Raw genomic sequence first — 22,547 nt, 5'->3', positions numbered from 1 at the left:
AGTGCTGCAAAAAATGATAACATGCAATGTTAAGTTATTTGGGGTTTTGACTAATTTCTAGGGTAGAGGATTGATTCACCATTTAAAAACAGAAAATAGAAAATCACAATAAATCATTCACTTTCCTCGGTGGCAAGATGCAGATATTGGCATACGACAGGTTCAGGTCTCAGGGGCCAACTATTTGCAATCAATATTGCTGAATTGAATGAGGAGTGAGGAGATAGAAAAAAAAAACAGAGAGAGGGAAAAAGAAAAATGCTGGTGACTCAAAAACAGTGGGGAATTGAGCCGCATTAAATAAACAAGACATTTATAGATGAGTTTGGATTGCTGTAGTGATTGGCCTGCAAACTGGCTGATGGATTTTCCTGCAGATAAGTGTAAAGTTATGTCTTTAGGAAGACGACGTACTATTTAAATCTGGAAAGAAACCAGAAAATATTCTTCAGAAGATTTAGAACTGTTACTGCCCCCAGAATCAAAATCGTCAACAGGTAACTGAGCAAGTGAAACAAAGAGAGAAGTTATGTATGAATGATTGTGGCATTTTCTGTTTAATTCTGAATATCAACATTCACAGCTCTTTACTTACAATATCAAAATTGAAACATTAATTAATATTTTATATAGTAAGGTACTGATGGATTTTTTTTCAGTCAAACAATGTTAACTCATGAAAACATATTAGAAATTGCAGATGTGTTTCAAGTGGGATAACGAAAGATTAAAAACGTTTTAATTGATCAGTAAACAAAACACTTTTAAGGTATCACTGTAGTACACGACTAAGAAAATGACATTAATTCAGTTGGACAACTCACAGTAAGGAGCAGAAATAAGACAGACCTGCTGATTGTGGAAGTATGAAAGACAAACAGAAGTGACTGGAGAAACTCAGCTGGTCTAGCAGTATCTGTGGAGAAAAAACGTTGTCAAGTTTCGAGTATAGTGTCATGTTTTCAAATCAATGTTGAATAATTAAACTTCAATTAAAACCGTAAGGATGATGAACAGTAGCACGGTATTTGATTCCACCAGCTTGCACTGTCAATCATGAAGGTCATGACTGGTCAGACAATTCTCACGTACACATTACATCCAGTTTCTCATCAGTGTTTATTCCCCTACTGACTAATAATCTATCTATCTCAGCCAGAGATATACAAATTTACCTTCTGGACAATGCTTTGTCACAGTAAGGAGCTCCAAATAGACAGGAACTATGAGAGAAGAAATTCCTCCTCATTCCAGCGTTAAGTTGGTTGAGTGAAGACCAAAGTCTGGATGCCCATTTAAGAATGGACCCTTCACATTCTTTCAGCAATATTAGAGTCATAGAGTCATAGAAATGTACAGCATGGAAACAGACCCTTCAGACCAACCCGTCCATGCCAACAAGATATCCCAACCCAATCTAGTCCCACCTGCCAGCACCTAGTCCATATCCCTCCAAACCCTTCTTATTCATATACCCATCCAAATGTCTCTTAAATGTTGCAATTGTATCAGCCTCCACCACTTCCGCAGGCAGCCCATTCCATGCACGCACCACCTTCTACGTGAAAACATTGCCCCTTAGGCCTGTTTTATATCTTTCTCCTCTCACCCTAAACCTATGCCCTGTGGTTCTGGACTCCCCAACCCCAGGGAAAAGAATTTACCTATTTATCCTATCCATGCCACTCATAATTGTGTAAACCTTTATAAGGTCACCTCTCAGCCTCCAATGCTCCAGGGAAAATAGCCCCAGTCTGTTCAGCCACTCCCTATAGCTCAAATCCTCCAACGCTGGCAACATATTTTCTGAACCCTTCCAAGTTTCACAACATATTTCCGACAGGAAGGAGACCAGAATTGCACACAATATTCCAACAGCGGCCTAACCAATGTCCTGTACAGTCGCAACTTGACGTCCCAACTCTTGTACTCAATACTCTGACCACGGTGGCACAATGCATATCACTGCTGCCTCACAGTTCCAGAGACCCGGGTTCAATTCCCACCTCATTCTGTGAGGTGGGAATTGACTGTGTGGAGTTTGCACATTCTCCCTGCATCTGCGTGGGTTTGCTTCGGTTTCTTCCCACAGTCCAAAAATGTGCAGGTTAGGTGAATTGGCCAAGCTAAACTGCCCATAGGGTTAGATAAAGGGGTAAATGTAGGGGAATCGGTCTGGGCGGGTTGCATTTTGGCCGGGCCTGTTTCCACACTGTAAGCAATCTAATCTAATCATAAAGGAAAGCCTACCAAACGCCTTCTTTGCTATCCCATTTATCTGCAACGCCACTTTCAAAGAGCCATGAACATGGACTCCAAGATCTCTTTGTTCAGCAACACTCCCTAGGACCTTACCATTAAGTGTATACGTTCTACTAAGATTTGCTTTCCCAAAATGAAGCACCTCGCATTTATCTGAATTAAACTCCATCTGCCACTTCTCAGCCCATTTGGTCCAGATCCTGTTGTAATCTGAGGTAACCCTCTTCGTTGTCGACTACACCTCCAATTTTGGTATCATCTGCAAACTTGCTAACTGTACCTCTTATGCTCGCATCTAAATCATTAATGTAAATGACAAAATGTAGAGGACACAGCACTGATCCTTGTGGCACTCCACTGGTCACAGACCTCCAGTCTGTAAGACAACCCTACACCACCACCCTCTGTCTTTCACCTTTGAGTCAGTTCAGTATCCAAATGGCTAGATCTCCCTGTATTCCATGAGATCTAACCTTGATATACAGTCTCCCATGGGGAACCTTGTCGAACACCTTGCTGAAGTCCATATAAGTCACATCTACCACTCTGCCCACATCAATCTTCTTTTTTGTTCTCTTCTATAAACTCAATCAAGTTTGTAAGATGTGATTTCCCTCGCACAAAGCCATGTTGACTATCCCTAATCAGTCCTTTCCAAATGCATGCACATCCTATCTCTCAGGATTCCCTCCAGTAACTTGTCCACCCCCGACGTCAGGCTCACTGGTGTATAGTTCCCTGGCTGATCTTTAACGCCCTTCTTAAACAGTTGCACCACGTTTGCCAACCTCCAGTCTTCCGGCACCACACCTGTCACTATTCATGATACAAATATCTCAGCAAGAGGCCCAGCAATCACTTCCCTAGCTTCCCACAGAGTTCTTGGGTACACCTGTTCAGGTCCTGGGGATTTATCCACCTTTACCCGTTTCAGCACTTTCTCCTTTGTAATCTTGGCATTTTGCAAGATGTCACCATCTACTTCCCTGCAGTCTATATCTTCCATATCCTTTTCCACAGTAAACACTGATGCAAAGTATTAATTTAGTATATCCCCCATTTTCTGTGGCTCCACACAAAGGCCGCCTTGCTGATCTTTGAGGGGGCCTATTCTCTCCCTAGTTACTCTTTTGTCCTTAATATATTTGTAAAATCCCCTTCCATTCTCCTTAATTCTATTTGCCAAAGCTATCTCATGTCCCATTTTTGCCCTCCTGATTTCCTTCATACTCTTCGCAGGATTCACTCCATCTATCCTGTCTGTACTTGACATATGCTTTCTTCTTTTTCTGAAGCAAACCCTCAATTTCTTTAGTCATCCAGCATTCCCTATACCTGTCAGACTTCCCTTTCACCCTGAAAGGAATATACTTCTCTGGATTCTTCTTATCTAATTTCTGAAGGCTTCCCAGTATCCAACCGTCCCGTTACCTGTGAACATCTGCCTCCAATCAGCTTTCGAAAGTTCTTCCATAATACCGTCAAAATTGGCCTTTCTTCAATTTAAAATTGAAGTTTTAGATCTGGTCTATCCTTTTCCATCACTAGATCAAAACGAATAGAATTACGGTCGCTGGCCCCAAAGTGCTCCCCACCCCCGACACCTCAGTCACCAGCCCTGCCTTATTTCCCAAGAGTAGGTCAAGTTTTGCACCTTCTCTAGTAGGTAATCACATACTGAATCAGAAAACTGTCTTGTACACACTTAAGAAATTCCTCTCCATATAAACCTGTAGCACTATGGCAGTCCCAGTCGATGTTTGGAAAGTTAAAAACCCCTCCCATAACTACCCTATTTTTCTTACAGATAGCTGGCTGAGATCTCCTTAAAAGTTCGTTTCTCAATTTCCCTCTGACCATTAGGGGGTCGATAATACAATCACAATCAGGTGATCATCCCTTTCTTATTTCTCAGTTCCATCCAAATAACTTCCCTGGATATATTTCTGGGAATATCCTCCCTCAGCGCAGCTGTAATGCGATCCCTTATCAAAATTGCCACACACACCCTCTTCTCTTGCCTCCCTTTCTATCCTTCCTGTAACATTTGTATCCTGGAACAGAGGTAGAGGAGATATTCCTGGAAATACATCCAGGGAAGTTATTTGGATGGAACTGAGAGATAAGAAAGGGATGATCACCTTATTGTGATTGTATTATCGACCCCCTAATAGTCGGAGGGAAACTGAGAAACAAACTTGTAAGGAGATCTTAGCTATCTGTAAGAATAATAGTTATCGCAGGTGATATTAACTTTCCAAACATCGACCTGGACTGTCATAGTGCTACAGGTTTATATGGAGAGGAATTTCTTAAGTGTGTACAAGACAGTTTTCTGATTCAGTATGTGGATGTACCTACGAGAGAGGGTGCAAAACTTGACCACTCTGGGAAATAAGGCAGGGCAGGTGACTGAGATGTCGGCCAAGGAGGGGGTGTGGTGGGGGCACTTTGTCGCCAGCGACCATAATTCTATGCATTTTGAAATAATGATGGAAAAGGAAACACAAGATCTGAAAGTTCAAATTCTAAATTGGAGAAAGGCCGATTTTGACGGTATGAGGCAAGAACTTTTGAAAGCTGATTGGAGGCAGATGTTCGCAGGTAAAGGACGGCTGGAAAATGGGAAACCTTCAGAAATGAGATAACAAGAATCCAGAGAAGTATATTCCTGTCAGGGTGAAAGGGAAGGCTGGCAGGTATAGGGAATGCTGGATGATTAAAGAAATTGAGGGTTTTGTTAAGAAAAAGAAGAAAGCATATGTCAGGTATAAACAGGACAGCTCGAGTGAATCCTTAGAAGAGTGTGAAGGAAATAGGAATATACTTAAGAGGGAAATCAGAAGAGCAAAAAGGAGACTTGAGGTAGCTTTGGCAAATAGAATTAAGGAGAATCGAAGGGGTTTTGCCAAATATATTGAGGACAAAAGGGTAACTAGGGAGAGAATAGGCCCCCACACAAAGATCAGCAAGGCGGCCATTGTGTGGAGCCACAGAAAATGGGGGAGATACTAAATGAATATTTTGCATCAGTATTTACTGTGGAAAGGGATACAGAAGATATAGACTGTAGGGAAATAGATGGTGACATCTTGCAAAATGCCCAGATTACAAAGGAGGAAGTGCTGAAACGGGTAAAGGTGGATAAATCCCCAGGACCTGATCAGCTGTACCCGAAAACTCTGTGGCAAGCCAGACAAGTGATTGCTGGGCCTCTTGCTGAGATATTTGCATCATCGATAGTGACAGCTGAGGTGCTGGAAGACGAAAGGTTGGCAAACGTGGTGCCACTGTTGAAGAAGGGCGGTAAAGACAAGCCAGTGAATTATAGTTCAGTGAGCCTGACTTCGGTGGTGGGCAAGTTATTCTAGGGAATCCTGAGAGACAGGATGCACATGTAGTTGGAAAGGCTAGGACTGATTAGGGACAGTCAACATGGCTTTGTGTGTTGGAATCATATCTTACAAACTTGATTGTGTTTATAGAAGAGAGACAAAAGAAGATTGATGTGAGCAGAGTGGTAGATGTGACTTATATGATTAGCAAGGTTAGATCTCATGGAATACAGGGAGATCTAGCCACTTGAATACAAAACTGGCTCAAAGGTAAAAGACAGAGAGTGCTGGTGGAGGTTTGTTTTTCAGACTGGAGGCCTGTGACCAGTGGAGTGCCACAAGATCAGTGCTGGGTCCTCTACATTGTGTCATTTATATAAATGATTTGGATACATGCATAAGAGGTACAGTTAATAAGTTTGCAGATGATACCAAAATTGGAGGTATCGTGGACAACGAAGAGGGTTATCTCAGATTACAACAGGATCTGAACCAGATATGCTGAGAAGTGGCAGATGGAGTTTAATTCAGATAAATGTGAAGTGCTGCATTTTGGGAAAGAAAATCTTAGTAGCACTTATAAACTTAATGGTAAGGTCCTAGGGAGTGTTGCTGAACAAAGAGACCTTGGAGTGCAGGTTCATAGCTCTTTGAATGTGGCGTCGCTGATAGATACAATAGTGAAGGAGTTTGGTATGCTTTCCTTTATGATTAGATTAGATTGCTTACAGTGCGGAAACAGGCCCTTCGGCCCAACAAGTCCACACTGACCGGCCGAAATGCAACCCGCCCAGACCCATTCCCCGACACTTACCCATTTATCTAACCCTATGGGCAGTTTAGCTTGGCCAATTCACCTAACCTGCACATTTTTGGACTGTGGGAGGAAACCGAAGCAAACCCACGCAGACACAGGGAGAATGTGCAAACTCCACGCAGTCAGTCGCCTGAGGCGGGATTTGAACCCGGGTCTCTGGAACTGTGAGGCAGCGGTGATAAGCACTGTGCCACCGTGGTCAGAGAATTGAGTACAGGAGGTCATGTTGCAGCTGAACAGGACATTGTTTAGGCCACTGTTGGAATATTGTGTGCAATTCTGGTCTCCTTCCTGTCGGAAATATGTTGGGAAACTTGAAAGGGTTCAGAAAACAAGTTGCCAGCGTTGGAGGATTTGAGCTATAGGGAGAGGCTGGACAGGCTGAGGCTATTTTCCCTGGACTATTGTCGGCTGAGGGGTGACCTTATAAAAGGTTTACGTAATTATGAGTGGCATGAATAGGATAAATAGATAAATTCTTTTCCCTTGGATCGGGGAGTCCAGAACTAGAGGGCATAGGTTTAGGGTGAGAGGGGAATGATATAAAAGAGACCTAAGGGGCAACGTTTTCATGCAGAGGGTCGTACGTGTATGGAATGAGCTGCCAGCGGAAGTGGTGGAGGCTGGTATCATTGCAACATTTAAGAGACATTTAGATGGATATATGAATAAGAAGGGTTTGGAGGGATTTGGGCCGGTTGCTGGCAGGTGGGACTAGATTGGGTTGGGATAGCTTGTTGGCATGGACGGGTTGGACCGAAGGAGCTGTTTCCATGCTGTAATTTCTATGACTTTATGACTCTAATATTGCTGAAAGAGTGTGAAGGGTCCATTCTTATATGGGCATCCAGACTTTGGTCTTCACTCAACCACCATAACGCTGGAATGAGGAGGAATTTCTTCTCTCATAGTTCCTGTCTATTTGGAGCTCCTTACTGTGACAAAGCATTGTCCAGAAGGTAAATTTGTATATCTCTGGCTGAGATAGATAGGTTATTCGTCAGTAGGGGAATAAACACTGATGAGAAACTGGATGTAATGTGTACGTGAGGGTTTTCTGACCAGTCATGAACTTCATGATTGACAGTGCAAGCTGGTGGAATCAAATACCGTGCTACTGTTCATCATCCTTACGGTTTTAATTGAAGTTTAATTATTCAACATTGATTTGAAAACATGACACTATACTCGAAACTTGACAGTGTTTTTTCTCCACAGATACTGCTAGACCAGCTGAGTTTCTCCAGTCACTTCTGTTTGTCTTTCATACTTCCACAATCAGCAGGTCTGTCTTATTTCTGCTCCTTATTGTGAGTTGCCAACTGAATTAATGTCATTTTCTTAGTCGTGTTCTACAGGGATATCTTAAAAGTGTTTTGTTTTCTGATCCAATAAAACGATTTTATTCTTAGGTTATTCCACTTGAAACACATTTGCAATTTCTAATATGTATTCATAGTTTACATTGCATGACGGAAAAAAAAAATCCATCAGTACATTTCTGTAATAAAATATTAATAAATGTTTCAATGTTGATATTTGGAATTAAACAGGAAATGCCACAATCATTCATACATCACTTTTCTCTTTGTTTCACTTGCTCAAAGTTACCTGTTGACGATTTTGATTTTGGGGGCAGTAACTGTTCTGAATCTGTTGAAGAATGATTTCTGCTATTTCTTGTAACCAGATATGTATTATTTGACGAACAACCCATGGTTTTATAAAATGTAATTTCTCATTTAGGTATCTGTGATCTGAAGAACAATTGAATTTATACATCATATTATAAACAGTGTGCTCCATTTATCCTGATTCTGTTGGAACACATCTTGGTGACCAGTAGAGTGGGGCGAATAGAAATGACTCAGAAATGATGAACCTAAAGAATGGATCATTTTGCTATTTGTTATTCGTGAAATTTCATTCTGTTATTGTCAGAGATAATATTTCATAATACCTGGAAATGAAAGCAATATTATTCGATAAAGTTACCTTTCTTTGTGTTAGGAATGGGCTTGATGTTACCAATCATGAGTTGCTGCACAAACATAGCTTATTAAGCTATAACACATTCAAAATTCAGAGAACAATTGAAAAGCGCCCTGAAGTATCCTTTTGCAGCATTTGTAAGGCATTTCAAAATTGAAAGATAAAATCGAAAATAAAAAGACTTGGACCAACCTCCGAATTGATCACAGTAATTGCGATTGAACATAATTATTGGATGTTTACGTTTCTGCGGCTTACATTTCTCGCCTTTCATGTGCACAGGTATGAACATTGCGCATAATTCCACATGTTTATGTTGCTTTGAGAGAAGTCACGTCAGCTCATGGTTTCATTTTAACTTCACCGCTCCCATCAAAAATCTATGGCCTCTCTTTGTACATGAAGTATTATCATCTCTACGCATACCTTGTTCATCCAGAGAGTAAATGGCTAAACTGTTAAATCTCTCTTCGTAAGACAAACCCACACATCTCTGAAACCAATTTCGTGAAGGTTCCCTGATTTGCCTCCAATAAACATGCACACCTCCTCTGTTCCCACGACTGCACTTAATTCTTCTAATGCAGCCGCACTAAAGAATCGTGGAGGTTAAGTAAGTCAGCATCAAATGCCAGCATTATATTTAGCTTACATATGTACTGCTATACCTGCTCACATATGCACGAGGATACACAGATCGGCGCCGGATTCTCAAAGGATTTCCAGAATCCACAAGTCTCAAGTCAGAAAGGGTTGGTATCCCTCTCATTTGTCTGCATGAAAGGAATCTTTAATTGTTTCTTTCCAGATTTAAACAGTACGTTGACTTCTAAAAGACATAATTTCAAATATATCCGCGGTATAATCCATCAGCCAATTTTTAGGCCAATCACTACAGCAATCCAAACTCATCTATAAATGTCTTGTTTATTTAATGCGGCTCGATTCCCCACTGTTTTTTGCGTCATCAGCATTTTTCTTTTTGCCTCTCTCTGTTTTTTTTCTATCTCCTCATCCAATTCAGCAATATTGATTGAAAAGAGTTGGCCCCTGAGACCTGATCCTGTCGTATGCCAATATCTGCATCTTGCCACCGAGGAATAGTGAATGATTTATTGTGATTTCCTATTTTTTGTTTTTAAATGGTGAATCAATGCTCTACCCAAACTTAGAAATTAGTCAAAACCCAAGTAACTTAACATTGCATGTTATCATTTTTTGCAACACTTCTTCTACAACCTTCTGGAAGAGCAGACGTTTTACAACCACAGGTTACCCATTAATTACGTTCCTTGCATATCGTTCAAGATGGATTGTGAGGCTCGCGATATTATATTGATTAAATTATCTGCTGATTCCCAAATATCCCCATCATCGACTAGGCACAAATCAGCAGGGTGATCACATAATCCTCATTTCTCTAAACGAATGAAACTTCAGCAATGATCGGAAAACTCTCAGACAATCCAAGGCAAAGCATCCTGCCTGAATGGCTCTGCATCTGTAATCAGACATTGGCTCCACCCGCGAATAATGAGAGGTCTAATTTTAAAAAGAAAGTTAACGACTTCAGAGAAGATTCGAAGAAAACAAAACTTTTGACATGAGGTCCTGGGTGTCTGACTTGCCCTGTCTGAGAGGAATGTTGAGACCGGCCCCCTCACAAGCCTTACAAATCTGCATTTACATTTTCGTAAAATTCAAGGCTGAGCCCCATTTCTGGAAAGTGGGTCACGTTCACAGTTTTTGTATCTTTACCAGTTCAGGCATTTTGGGGCAATGGTCCTCCTCTGTATTGCTTAAAGATATGGTTTGCTCTGCCTTAGTTGTGGAGTGGAGTGTCATTGAAAGATAACTTCCATTTCCATGTCCCATCCTTGATAGCCACTATTGTACTCATACACACGGCTGTAACATCCATGTTAACTGCTGTATCTATTTGACACATGGGTGTCATTGAATTTGTAAACTACACGCTTGTAAAAGCAAGACTCTCAGTGTGGGAAGTGTCTCTTGAATAGAGAAGGAGGCAAGAGTTAATGTCTAGCAGCAAAATACATCAGCTGGTGTCTTTCTAAGGCAGATTTGCGGATTTGAGTTCCTGTGTAGCCCAACACCAGTCAGCGAGGTATTGGAGTCACGAGTCATAAAATATTTCAGGAGAATGAAAGTCTTTGAATATACAACATAAAACATAGAATACAGAAGAGTATATCACTGTACAGGTCCATTGGCCGTTGATGTTGTGCCGACATTTTATCTTATTCTCTGATCAGACTAACCTACATACCTTCATTGTATTAACTTCCATGTGTCTATCCGTGAGTCGCTTAAATCTCCCTCATGTATCTGACGGTACGACAACTGCTGGTTGTGCGACCCACACCCCCACCACTCTTCGAGTAAAGAAACTACCTCTGACATCTCCATAAAGCTTCTCCCAATAACACTAAAATTATGGCCTATCATGATAGAATTTTCTGGCCTTGGAAGAAGTCTCGGTCCATCCACTGTATCCAAGCCTCTAAACGTCTTGTCCAACTCGATCAAGTCAGCTGTCATCCGTCTTCACTCCAGTGAGAAAAGCTATCAACCTTCCTTCATAAGACAACCGCTCCAGTCAGGCAGCTTCTTGGTAAATCTCCCCAGGGCCATCTCTAAAACTTCCACTTCGTTCCTATAATGAGGCGACCAGAACTGAACACAATATTACGAATGTAGTCTAACCAGAAATCTTTCGATCTGAAGCATAGCTTCGCAGCTCTTAAAGACAATCTCCCTGCGAATAAAAGCAAGCATAACATATGCCTTCTTACGAACTCTATCATCTTGGGTGGCAACTTTGAGGACCTATGCACATGGATCCCCAGATCTCTCTGTTCCTCCACACTGCAAAGCATCCTGCCTTTGACCCGATATTCTGCATTCACATTCAACCTTCCAAAGTAAAGGACTTCATACTTTTCTTGTTCAAACTCCATCTGCCATTTATCAGCCCATTTCTGCATCGTGTCAATGTCCCGTAGCAAACTACAACAACCCTCCACACTGGTCACAAATTCACCAACATTCGTGTCATGGACAAACTCACCCAACCTTCCACTTCCTCGTCCAAGTCATTTCTAAAACATCATCTAAAGCAAAGGTCCCAGAACCGATCCCTGTATAACACCACGATTACTGACCTCCAGCCTGAATATTTCCTGTCTACCACCATCATTTGTGTTCTATGGGCCAGTGAATTCAGCATCCACGCAGACAGGATTCCCTGCATCTCTTCTACTTTCTTCCTGAATGAGCCTGCCATGGGAAAACTTATGAAATGCATTACCAAAATCAATATACACGAGATCCAAATAATGCAGTTCCAAAACACAGTGAGTTGCTGAAGTGAAGTTGAGACTTCATTCATTTATTAAGCAAACTTAACGAAATACACAAACAAACCAAAATTCTTAAAACTATGAAATTTGAATTGATGCTTCAATATGTTTCGATCAGTGTTCATTTAATTTGCAGAGTAATGTTCCAGGTATTCAGCTAATTTATCAAATCCAGTTGACATCTTCAAACGTACAGCAGGAAGTTGTCAAATGGATGAACAGTTTTGGTAAGTATAATGCTGAGGAAAGAATTTTAGAAATCGATACAATATCTGATTAATTATGCTTGCTCCTCTGAATGACTTGTCAGACTTTTTTGCCGTGTATTGTCTCAGCAAAGTTTAATAAAATAGCTTTTTTTTGATAGGTTTCCTTATATTTCCAGAGACCAGCTTTTAACAAATGAAACATTGAAATGGATGGAAGAGAAATTCGCAAGTGACTGTTGTGTGCAACATTTTTGTGATAAAATTTTAATGTCTATGAGCCCAAGTGTTGATGTTCATTTCTCTGTTATAAACATTGATTTTTAATTCACTCTCAAATCTGTTTTATTTTCTATTAAAATACCACTTACATTACGGCTGCGACCGGACATTCTTCAAATATGTTGCAATCTCTGGTGATCTTATGTGAGTCCTTACTCGTGCAAAGTCCCATGTCTCCCAACCTCTTTCATAGAATCTTAGAATAACACGATGCAGAAGAGGCACTTTGATCCATCGAATCTCTGCTATCTTAGCTATACCAAAACCAAAGGGGTCCCACTTGCGCACTCGACCAATAGCCTTGAAAATTATGACACTAGTGTTCATGCAAGTATTGGCGAAAAGTCGGCTACTCTCCAAGACAAAGCGTTTCAAAACCACTTCTGGGTTTTCTTTTTTATCAGGAATTCCCCTGTGACCATCCTGTATTTCATGGTAAAACAATGTGCCCATTTTTTGTATCCCTTAGTTGAAGGGAGACACCTGTTTCCTCATCACCCAGACCATGCCTCTCTCAATCATAAATATTGCTCGACCTGGTTGCTCACAGTCAGCAACACGGGCTCATGCAGCCTCCATTCAGAGCTAATCCTTCCAGCTGTGTCCTGCCATGCTGCATTCTTCATGAGGCAAGCCCTAGTCCCTGCTGAACTTCCTCCAATATATTGGCAACGTGCTAATGCAGACATGTCAATTTTTCTCCTTTGCAGCCTCCCATACTAATAGTCTGAGTGAGCCCATACAGAATAAAAACTCTCGGAATGCTTGAATTAAATTCACACCTTCAAACCTGTTAATAAAATAAAGTTTCTTCCTGTTTGAGTTGGAAGAAGGGACAAGAAAATCATTCTCTGGAGAATGGAACGAAGTGCAATCACATCTGTTCCTTTTAAAAATAATTTACCATTAACCCCTCTCTTTAATTTGTTTCTACAGTCCTTTGAGAGGAATGACATGTGTCCATTCCTGTCTCTTATCCAAAGGCAGCATGAATTAAGAATTCGTCTTTTTTTATTGGAAGGGGAGCCCTTGTGATTGCCCTGTTGCCTGTAAAGTAAAAGAAAAGAATGGAGATTGACTTTGTTTTTCTCTACAGGTCCCGAGTTTTCACAGTGTTCACATCTTCCTTCTTCCCCTGTAAAAGTCTAATATGTGAAATACTCCAACAAACATGACAGATGCACACCCAACACCATATCATATATCCCTTCACCAACACAATAAGCCAGCATGTGTACAAACACAATAATTCACCCTCCACAGTGTATGAAAAGTGTCTTCACGGACACAATAATGCACATTCCACAGTACATAAAAACCCCATCACCAGCGCAATCACACATACGCCACTCAATATCACAAACACTTTCACTAAACAATTCCAGTCCACCAATGCCCTACCCCGACTACATCCTACTCATTGATCCAGTTCTCAGTTGTTACGCAACCACTGAATATTCTTCACTTTACTGGTCATTAGGGCTTTTTCCCCTTTTTTCAGGTTTTGACAGCAGATTCTTGCATGGGATATGATCTTTCAGCATCATCTGTACCTGGGGAGAGATATAATTTTTCGGTGAGGAATGGGGTAGGAAAATGAGGAATTGCAGTTATACTGCAACTGACAGAACGAACTTAGGAGACATCACCAAACCCCTTTCACCATTGATATCCATTTTGTCTAAAAGAAGGAGAACTTCTGTCCCATCATTGGCTGACGAATCCCTTCATATGGATGTTATGTTTTGAGGAACGTTCTCCCAATCCATCAATGACCGTTCATCACTGAATCAGAAAGTGAAGACTCGTCAGTGGCATTTTACCAAAACCATCGCGGGATATGTTGACGATGCAGCCCATGATGTGCTAAAATTTACAACTACGGATGATCAGTTAATGCTGACTGTGATAATTTAATCAGGGGTTGAAGAAACTGAGTATAAGTGCAGAACAAACCTCTTACCTTTTCAAGATAGTCAGAAGTGTCCAGCTTGTTCCTGCCAACGTACATTACTTGAGCATGGCCATTGAGATGTTCACAATCTTTCTCTGACAAATCCAGCATCACTAAAATGTTGAGGGGATATGGACTCAGCTTCAACACGTCAAAACCCCGAATATGATTAATAGCTGAGAAATATTCTCAAGGTAAGGCGCCACAAACATTTTAAAAAGTATCAGAAGTACAGAGAATAATATGTGCAATTTCACAAATCTAAAGTATGCTAGGAGCGATTAAAACACTTTGGTTGGCACAGGTGCTTAATTGCATGGCACAATGAATCAGTGGTTAGCACTGCACCTGTATAATTCCAGAGTGCCAGTTTCGATTCCAGCTTCAGGCGACTGTCTGTGTGCGATTTGCATCATCTCCCCTCTCTGTGTGGGTTTCCTCTGTATATGTCACTTTTCCTCCCACAGTCCAAAGATGTGCCGGTTAAGTGAACTGGCCTTGGTAATTACCCATTTTGTTGAAGAATGTGTAGGTGAGGTGCATTATTCAGGGGAAATGTGAATAATAGATTATGGTTGTGATACTCATCAGAGGGTTGATGTGGAATTGGTCTGCACTGTAAGGGTTCTATGATTCTATCTTGACTTCATTAATGGTCGCATAGAGCGGAAGATCAAAGAAGTTGTGATGAAGCTGTGTAAGCTGAAAATGTGTTGCTGGAAAACCGCAGCACGTCAGGCAGCATCGAAAGAGCAGGAGAATCGACGTTTCTGGCATGAGCCCTTCTTCAGGAATCATTCCTGAAGCAGGGCTTATGCCCAAAACATCGATTCTCATGCTCGTTGGATGCTGCCTGACTTGCTGCGCTTTTCCAGCAACACATTTTCAGCTCTGATCTCCAGCATCTGCTGTCCTCACTTTCTCCATGAAACTGTGTAAGACATGCTTTCAGCATTCAGTGGATGATTACATCCAATTATGGGTGGCGGACATTCAGAGTGAGACCGTGACATTAGATAGGAACAGGGAAAGATTTGCAAGAATGGATCTGCTGCCACTGCACTTCAATAACATAGATAACTTTGTTCATCTCGGACTGTTCTTTTTGGAGAGGTGAAGATCAAGACATTTTCAAAATCATTATGGACGTGGACAGTATTGATCCGGGGAATGGACAGGAGCACTATTCCATCTCATGCAACAACAGGCTCAAACTGAAAACGTGGAGTTACTGGAAAAGAACGAAAAGCAAATCAAGAGGATAGGTTCGGGAGCGACGGCATTGGATAATATAGCGATTCAAGAGCAACTTTCTTGCACTGCTGGTTACTGCTGGAGTGGCGGGTAGGTCATTTACAAGGAATCTTGATTGATTTGTTTTTTCAAAGAAATTGTGCTGACAATAGAGGACGAAAGGCTAATCCTGTGTTGTAGAAATTCTTCAACTATTTCTTATATTGGGAGTCTTAAGTGTACCTCCTTGGAGTGGGCATGTGTATAGCAGGCTCATGGAGAGTTTCAATTACGAACCCCCAATGATTATGTGAGAGACGGAGTATTTCTAAAGTTAATGCCTGAAACAATTAAGTTGAATTTCTCCTCTCAGCAGCTTTTGGATACCTGGTGTTAAATGTTCATCATCTGCTCGTTTGCACTCAGTAGATGGTTTTGTTGCAGGGTTTGTTGATTCTGGAATGAAAGACAAACACGTGAGACATGGATTGAGCAAAAAACTAGTGGTACAGAGATGTAAAGAGAGCTGTCAAGATTATGATGGGTGTAAAGATTTGAATATGGACCGAGAATGGAAATACCGACAGAGTAAGAAAATAACATGTTGGAACGGGTTGTCGGAGAATTAGATATGCTGGAACACAGGGTTAGAGCTTTACACAGAGGTTATGTTTATCAGGTTTACTAAATGCATATAGGAACGACATCAACACCATACCAAACGAGATGGTTATGACGCGAGACAACAAGATCAAATGACCCGATTAAATCACTGTGGCTGTGACTTCAAATCAAACAACTGGCAGCGACTGTCAAACTGGAGCCTTCTGTATACTCCATTGAACAGGACAAGCTGCAGAAGAGGATGAGTGAAGATTTTTACAATCACAGTTTGGTTGAAGTGGATGGAGTGAATCTCTTACTCGTGATAACTGGCCGTAAAACCAGTGGACACTGTTTTAAACATGGTTCCAAACGTTATATAAAATACAACAGGAGGAGTTAGGACTTGGGATGAACCATCGAGAAGAGTGAAGACTTTCGGCTCAGTTGAAACATTCAACAGGTCGTTAGACGATCATGTAATCAGGAACAGGTGCCAGTGTGATGGAGCAAAGGTAGGACGTTAACAGTATGGAGTGGGTGAAGAAGAGGTGAGAGAGAGGAGAGAATGTAGATTGACGTGATCGATATAATTTTGACAACAAATCTGCAATATAAACATTACACAGAGCCTGGAAGCTCCTTTAAAGCTATGAATTATCTGAAATAATTGGTACAATGCATAATCTGATTAAGGACCTGAGTGAGAAAGAAGAGAAGGTCAGGGCTAGAAGAAGGAGAATAACAGGAAGCACATGCAGGGTTTAAATTTCAACTGATTGGTCTGTTCCTATGATATACGCATCACAAAACCAGATCAAGTGCATGTTGTTCGTGTTTAACCCTCTTTTAACTCTTAGTGAAATCTGCACTGAGTCATAGTCTCAATCACACAATTTTTTGAGGATTTATCCTGACACTTCTCATCTCTTAATCACATGAAAACTTAAATCAAAGGAAAAGTTTAAATGAAATTCTGGTGATTGGCCGAGATAGAATGCTATACAGCACAAAGGACAGGTAATTTCGATTCCTAGAGTATTTACTAGTCAGGGTTTTTTTCCTCCATTTTGAAGGTCTTCAGATTTGTTGGGCACTGAGACCGCTTCTGGGGAAGGCAAGACTATTATAAAATGGATGGACATCTGAACCAGGCCGGAACCAATGTCTGGGGGGGGGGGGGGGGAGGGTGGGGGTTTGCTACTGCTATTGGAAGGTTTTAAAACTAATGTGCCAGGGGACTGGGAACCAGAAGAGAAAACAAGTAGGCAACGAGGTGGCAACTCGAGACTGTAAGCATCATGAAGATAGCATTAATAAAGGGAAGAGTAGGCAGGGAATGGATAAAGTCAAAAGAACTGGTGGCCTGAAATGCATCTACTTTCATGCAAGGAGTATAGCGTATAAGGCAGATGAACTTAGAGTTTGGATTGGTGCCGGGGAGTATGATGTTATTGCAATCACAGAGACTTGGTTGAAGGAAGGGCATGATGATTAGCAAGTGAATGTTCCAGGTTATAGACGCTTCATACAGGAGAGGGGGGAATAAAAGAGGGGCGGTGGAGTTCCATTGCTCGTCAGGGATCATCTCACGGCTGTGCTAAAGGAGGACACTATGGAGATAGTAGGCAGTGAGGCATTATGGGTGGAACTGAGAAATAATAAAGGTGCAGTTACATTGTTGGGTTTGTATTACAGGCCTCCCAACAATGAGCTTGAGATAGAAGAACAAATAGTAAACTGATTATGGAAGGATGTAGAGGCATTAGTTTAGTGGTGATGGGCGATTTTAATTTTCTGAACATTAACTGGGATACACATAGCGTCAGAGGTCTGGGTGGGGTAGAATTTGTAAGAAGGGCGTAGGAGAGTTTTCTAGAGCAGTATGTCAACAGTCCGATGAGGGAAGGGGCCATATTGGATCTGGTACTGCGGAATGAGCCAGGACAGGTGGTAGATGTTTCAATGGGGGATTACTTTGGGAACAGTGACCACAATTCTGTAAATTTTAGAATATTCTGAGATAAAGATGAGAGTGGTCCTAAGCGAAGAGTACTAAACTGGGCCAAGGCCAATTATATCAAAATTAGGCCGGATCTCTGAACTGTGGTTTGAACACAGCTATTTGAAGGGAAGTCTACATTTGATATGTGGTCGGCTTTCAAAGATAGGTTAAAGATAGTGTGAGATAGGCATAAACGTTGAAGGGTACGAAGGGAAACATTCGTGAACTGTAGATGACAGGAAAAAATGTACGACTAGCTGAAAGGAAAAGGGAAGCGTCCATAAGATCTGGGCAGCTAAGAACAGAACAGGCGCTGGAGGAATATAGGAAGAATAAGACTAGTCTTAAACGAGCATTCAGCGGACTAAAAGTGGTCATGAACTACAGAATTAAGGAGAATCCCAAGCGTTTAATTCTTATATAAGAAGCAAGTGGGTCACTAGAGAAAGGATCGGTCCACTAAACAATAATGAAGGAAGGCTGTGTGTCGAACCTGGCAGAATGGGTGAGATTCTGAATGATTGCTTTGCATCAGTGTTCACTGAGGAGAGGAACATGAATCTTGGGATTAGAGATAGAAGTTTGATTCTTCTGGATCCCGTTGACATAAGTAGGAAAGAGATGTTGGATAGGCTAGAGGTAATTAAGGTGGACAAATCTGCAGGGCCTGATGGCATCTATACAAGGTTGCTGAGGGAGGTGAGAGACGAAATAACTGGAGCCCTGACAGATATATTTGTGGCCTTCTTAAATACAGGTGAGGTGCCTGAGGACAGGAAGGTTATACCCCTGAAGAAGAAGGGTAGTGCGAATATATAACTAAAGACCAGTGAGCCTGATTTCGGTGTTGGGAAAATTGCTGGAGTAAGTACTGAGAGATTGGATCTGTTTATATTTAGAAAATAACGGGCTTATCAGTGATAGGCAACATGGTTTTGTGCGGGGAGGTCGTGCCTTACCAACTTAATAGAGTTCTTCGAAGAAGTGAACAAATTGATAGATGAAGGAGGGGCTGTTGATGTCAGAGACATGAATTTTAGTTTGGCGTTTGATAAGATTCCCAATGGTAGACTATTGGAGAAAGTGAAGTCACATGGTTTGCAGGGTGTTCCAGCTAGGAGGATAAACAACTGATTGAGCAACAGGAGACAAAGTGTATTCGCTAGAGGGAGTTTCTCGAAATGGAGAAAAGTGTTCAGTGTTGTTCCACAGGAGTCAGTGTTGGAGCCACTGTTTTTTGTCATATACATAGATGTTCCAGAAGAGGGCACTGTTGGCATGATCAGCAAGTTTGCAGATGACACAAAGACTGAGATAGTAGCAGAATGCATTGGGGCCTGTGAAAAAGTACAGGAGGATATAGATTGACTGGCGAGTTGATCCGAAAAATGGCAGATGAACTTCAATCCAGATAAATGTGAGGTGATGCATTTAGGCAAGACTAATTCGAGAGCGTTAGTGTGATGAATTGAAGAGCGTTGGGAAAAGTTGATGGGCAGGGAGATCTGGGAGTGCAGGTTCATTGTACCATGAATGTTGCTGCACAGGTGGACAGCGTGGTCAAGAAGGCATATAGTATGCTTTCGTTCATTGGAAGGGGTGTTGAGTATAAGAGCTCGCAAGTCGTGTTAAAATTGTACAGCATTTGGAATACTGTGTTACAGTTCTGGTCACCACATTACCAAAAGGATGTGGACGCTTTGGAGAGGGTGCAAAGAAGGTTTACCAGGATGTTGCCTGGTATGGAAGGAGCTAGCTATGAAGAGAGGTTGAGGCGGTTCGGTTTATTTTCATGAGACAAAAGGAGATTATGGGGGACCTGATTGAGATTTATAAATTCATGAAGGCTATCGACGGGTGGATAGAGACAAGCTGTTTCCCAAGGTGAAGGATTCCACAACGAGGGGTCACGATTTCAAGGTGAGAGGTGGAACGTTTAAGGGGGATACACGTGGCATGTTCTTCACACAGAAGGTGGTGGGTGTTTGGAATGTGTTGTCAGCAGAGGTGGTAGAGGCAGGCACGGTAGATTCATTTACGATGCATCTGGACAGATGCATGCGAAGGTGGGGAACAGAGAGATACAGATGCTTAGATATTGACCGACAGGTTTAGACAGTACGTTTGTATCGGCTCAGGTGTGGAGAGCTGAAGGGCCTGTTCCTGGGCTGTAAATGTTCTTTGTCCTTTGTTTCAATTACAAGGGGGTCACAGACTCAGTGTGAGATGGTGAAATGTACAAAGGGGTTTTTGTTGCATAGAGGAGTTGGAGATGGGTGTGCGCTCCCGGAAAAGGTTACAGAAGCAGTCACATGGGCGACATTTCAGTGGCATTTGGATGGTTACCAGAACTGGTGGGAAATACAGAAATACAGACCAAATAAGGGATGACGATTCGGTTTTTAACTTCAGAGAGGGCATGATGATTTGCAAAGGATTGGAAGGCTGAAGGGCCTGTTCCTGTGCCGTACTTCTCTTTCCTCTCTTAAGAATCAATGTTGGAGAATAATCTGAGAGATAACAATGGAGTCATAATATCTGTTGTAGAAGATTTGAAAGAAAATATCTGAGTGGCCTTTGGAATTTTTCGACCTTTAGATCCCCGAGTTGCTGAAACATTTGAAAGTGCAATGAAGGAATGAAAACACATGGCTAGAAGCAATACTAAGGGGAAACACAACATAAAGGAGTGTGGGTAATCACGAAGGACGTCCTCAACATGAGCAATTGTGAATAATCGGCCTGATCGCAGTCACTACGTCACAGACAAGATTGACAAAGTGAAAAACTCACGCTGCCTTAATTACAAATATGGCCTTCCGAAAGAACAGGATAACAGTTTCCCAAGAAACTACAAGGCTTACCGTATACATCACCTTCAGTTAGTATATCCCACTGCCTTAACTCGTGAATTGTATTCCCCTCAGTAGCTATCGATTCAGCACAGCCATTTAATCAATTTGCTTGACTCATCTTCCATTCATCACAGTTATTCAATCGCACTACCATCATTTATAAACACGCAATTCCCTCTGTCACTGCATCCTTCTTCCCTCAGTCTTTGCAATCACTTCCCTCAATTTCTAAATGGCACTACCCTCAATCACGTCACAAAACTAATTTCAGACATGACATCTTACACACAGGAGCCACTAATCCTACACACCTCAGTCATTGCATCCCAGTCTCCACCTCAAATGACATGACAGTTTCCTCTGTCACAATATTTCAGTGCTCTCAGTCACTGCATTTCACCCCATCAGTTAATCCATCTCTCCCTCTCCTCAGTCAATCACCCTCCCCTCATTCGTTGTTTCAAACTATGCTCATTCACATTACTGAACATCACGCCCTTAGTCACTGCATACTTTTCTTCTCAGTTAATAAGTCACTCTCCCCTCAGTCAATACATTTCACTTCCGTCACAGAAGTCACATGTTTGCAGTTCGTGAACTCTCAGTATGACCTGTTCTTCTTAGTGGGATGTGCCGTGGTTCACAATTCAGAGCTCTTGTTCTAATAAATTGTGTCAGACTACACCATACCCTTTCCACACTGCATACCAACTTACTGAAGGAAAGACAGGGTCCTTGGCACAACCTTTCAGCCAACTGTCAGACCTATTGGTGATATTGCTTCCAATGGAACAAAAATACCAATTGGAAAACATCCAATCAGACTAAGAGAGAATTTAATAAACAAATTTGGGGGATAATCCGAGTATACGTACTCCCTGGTGCAGAAGATGCAACGGTTTGGATGACTATCTTTCAGAGGATGATTGAATTGCTTTAACTGCTGTTCCATGACTTGTTGGAAACGTGGAACTACAATAAAAGAATGCAAGAATCTCTGGGAGTTACGGAAAAGAGGAGCACCACATAATAGCGGGCATGATAAGTCATAGAGATGTACAGCAAGGAAACGGACCCTCCGGTCCAACACATCCATGCCGACCAGATATCCCAACCCAATCTATTCCCGTCTGCCAGCACCTGGCCCATATCCCTCCAAACCCTCCCTATTCATATGCTCATCCACATTCCTCTTAAATGTTACAATTGTAACAGCCTCCACCACTTCCTTTGGCAGCTCATTCCATTCATGCAGCACCCTCCGAATGAAAAAGCTACCCCGTAGGCGTCTTTTATATCTTTTCCCCTTTCACCCTAAACATATGCCCTCGAATTCTGGACTCCCCGACTGCAGGGAAAAGGCTTTGCCTATTTATCCTATCCATGGCACTCATCATTTTGTAAACCTCAATAAAGTCACCACTTAGCTTCCGACGCTCCAGCGAAAACAGCTCCAGCCTGTTCAGCCTCTCCCTATCGATCAAATCCTCCAATCCTGGCAACATCAGTGTGAATATAGAGAAGAGTCCTGGATACCTAGCCTCATCCCAGGCATTTCATCAAAGTTAGAACAACAAAATGCAAGCATCACCCAGTCCTATCTGCATGATGACAATATCC

The sequence above is a fragment of the Hemiscyllium ocellatum genome, unplaced genomic scaffold (genome assembly GCF_020745735.1).
Source record: "Hemiscyllium ocellatum isolate sHemOce1 unplaced genomic scaffold, sHemOce1.pat.X.cur. R6, whole genome shotgun sequence".
Classification (NCBI taxonomy): domain Eukaryota; kingdom Metazoa; phylum Chordata; class Chondrichthyes; order Orectolobiformes; family Hemiscylliidae; genus Hemiscyllium; species Hemiscyllium ocellatum.
Note: the sequence above shows the minus strand (reverse complement) of the source record.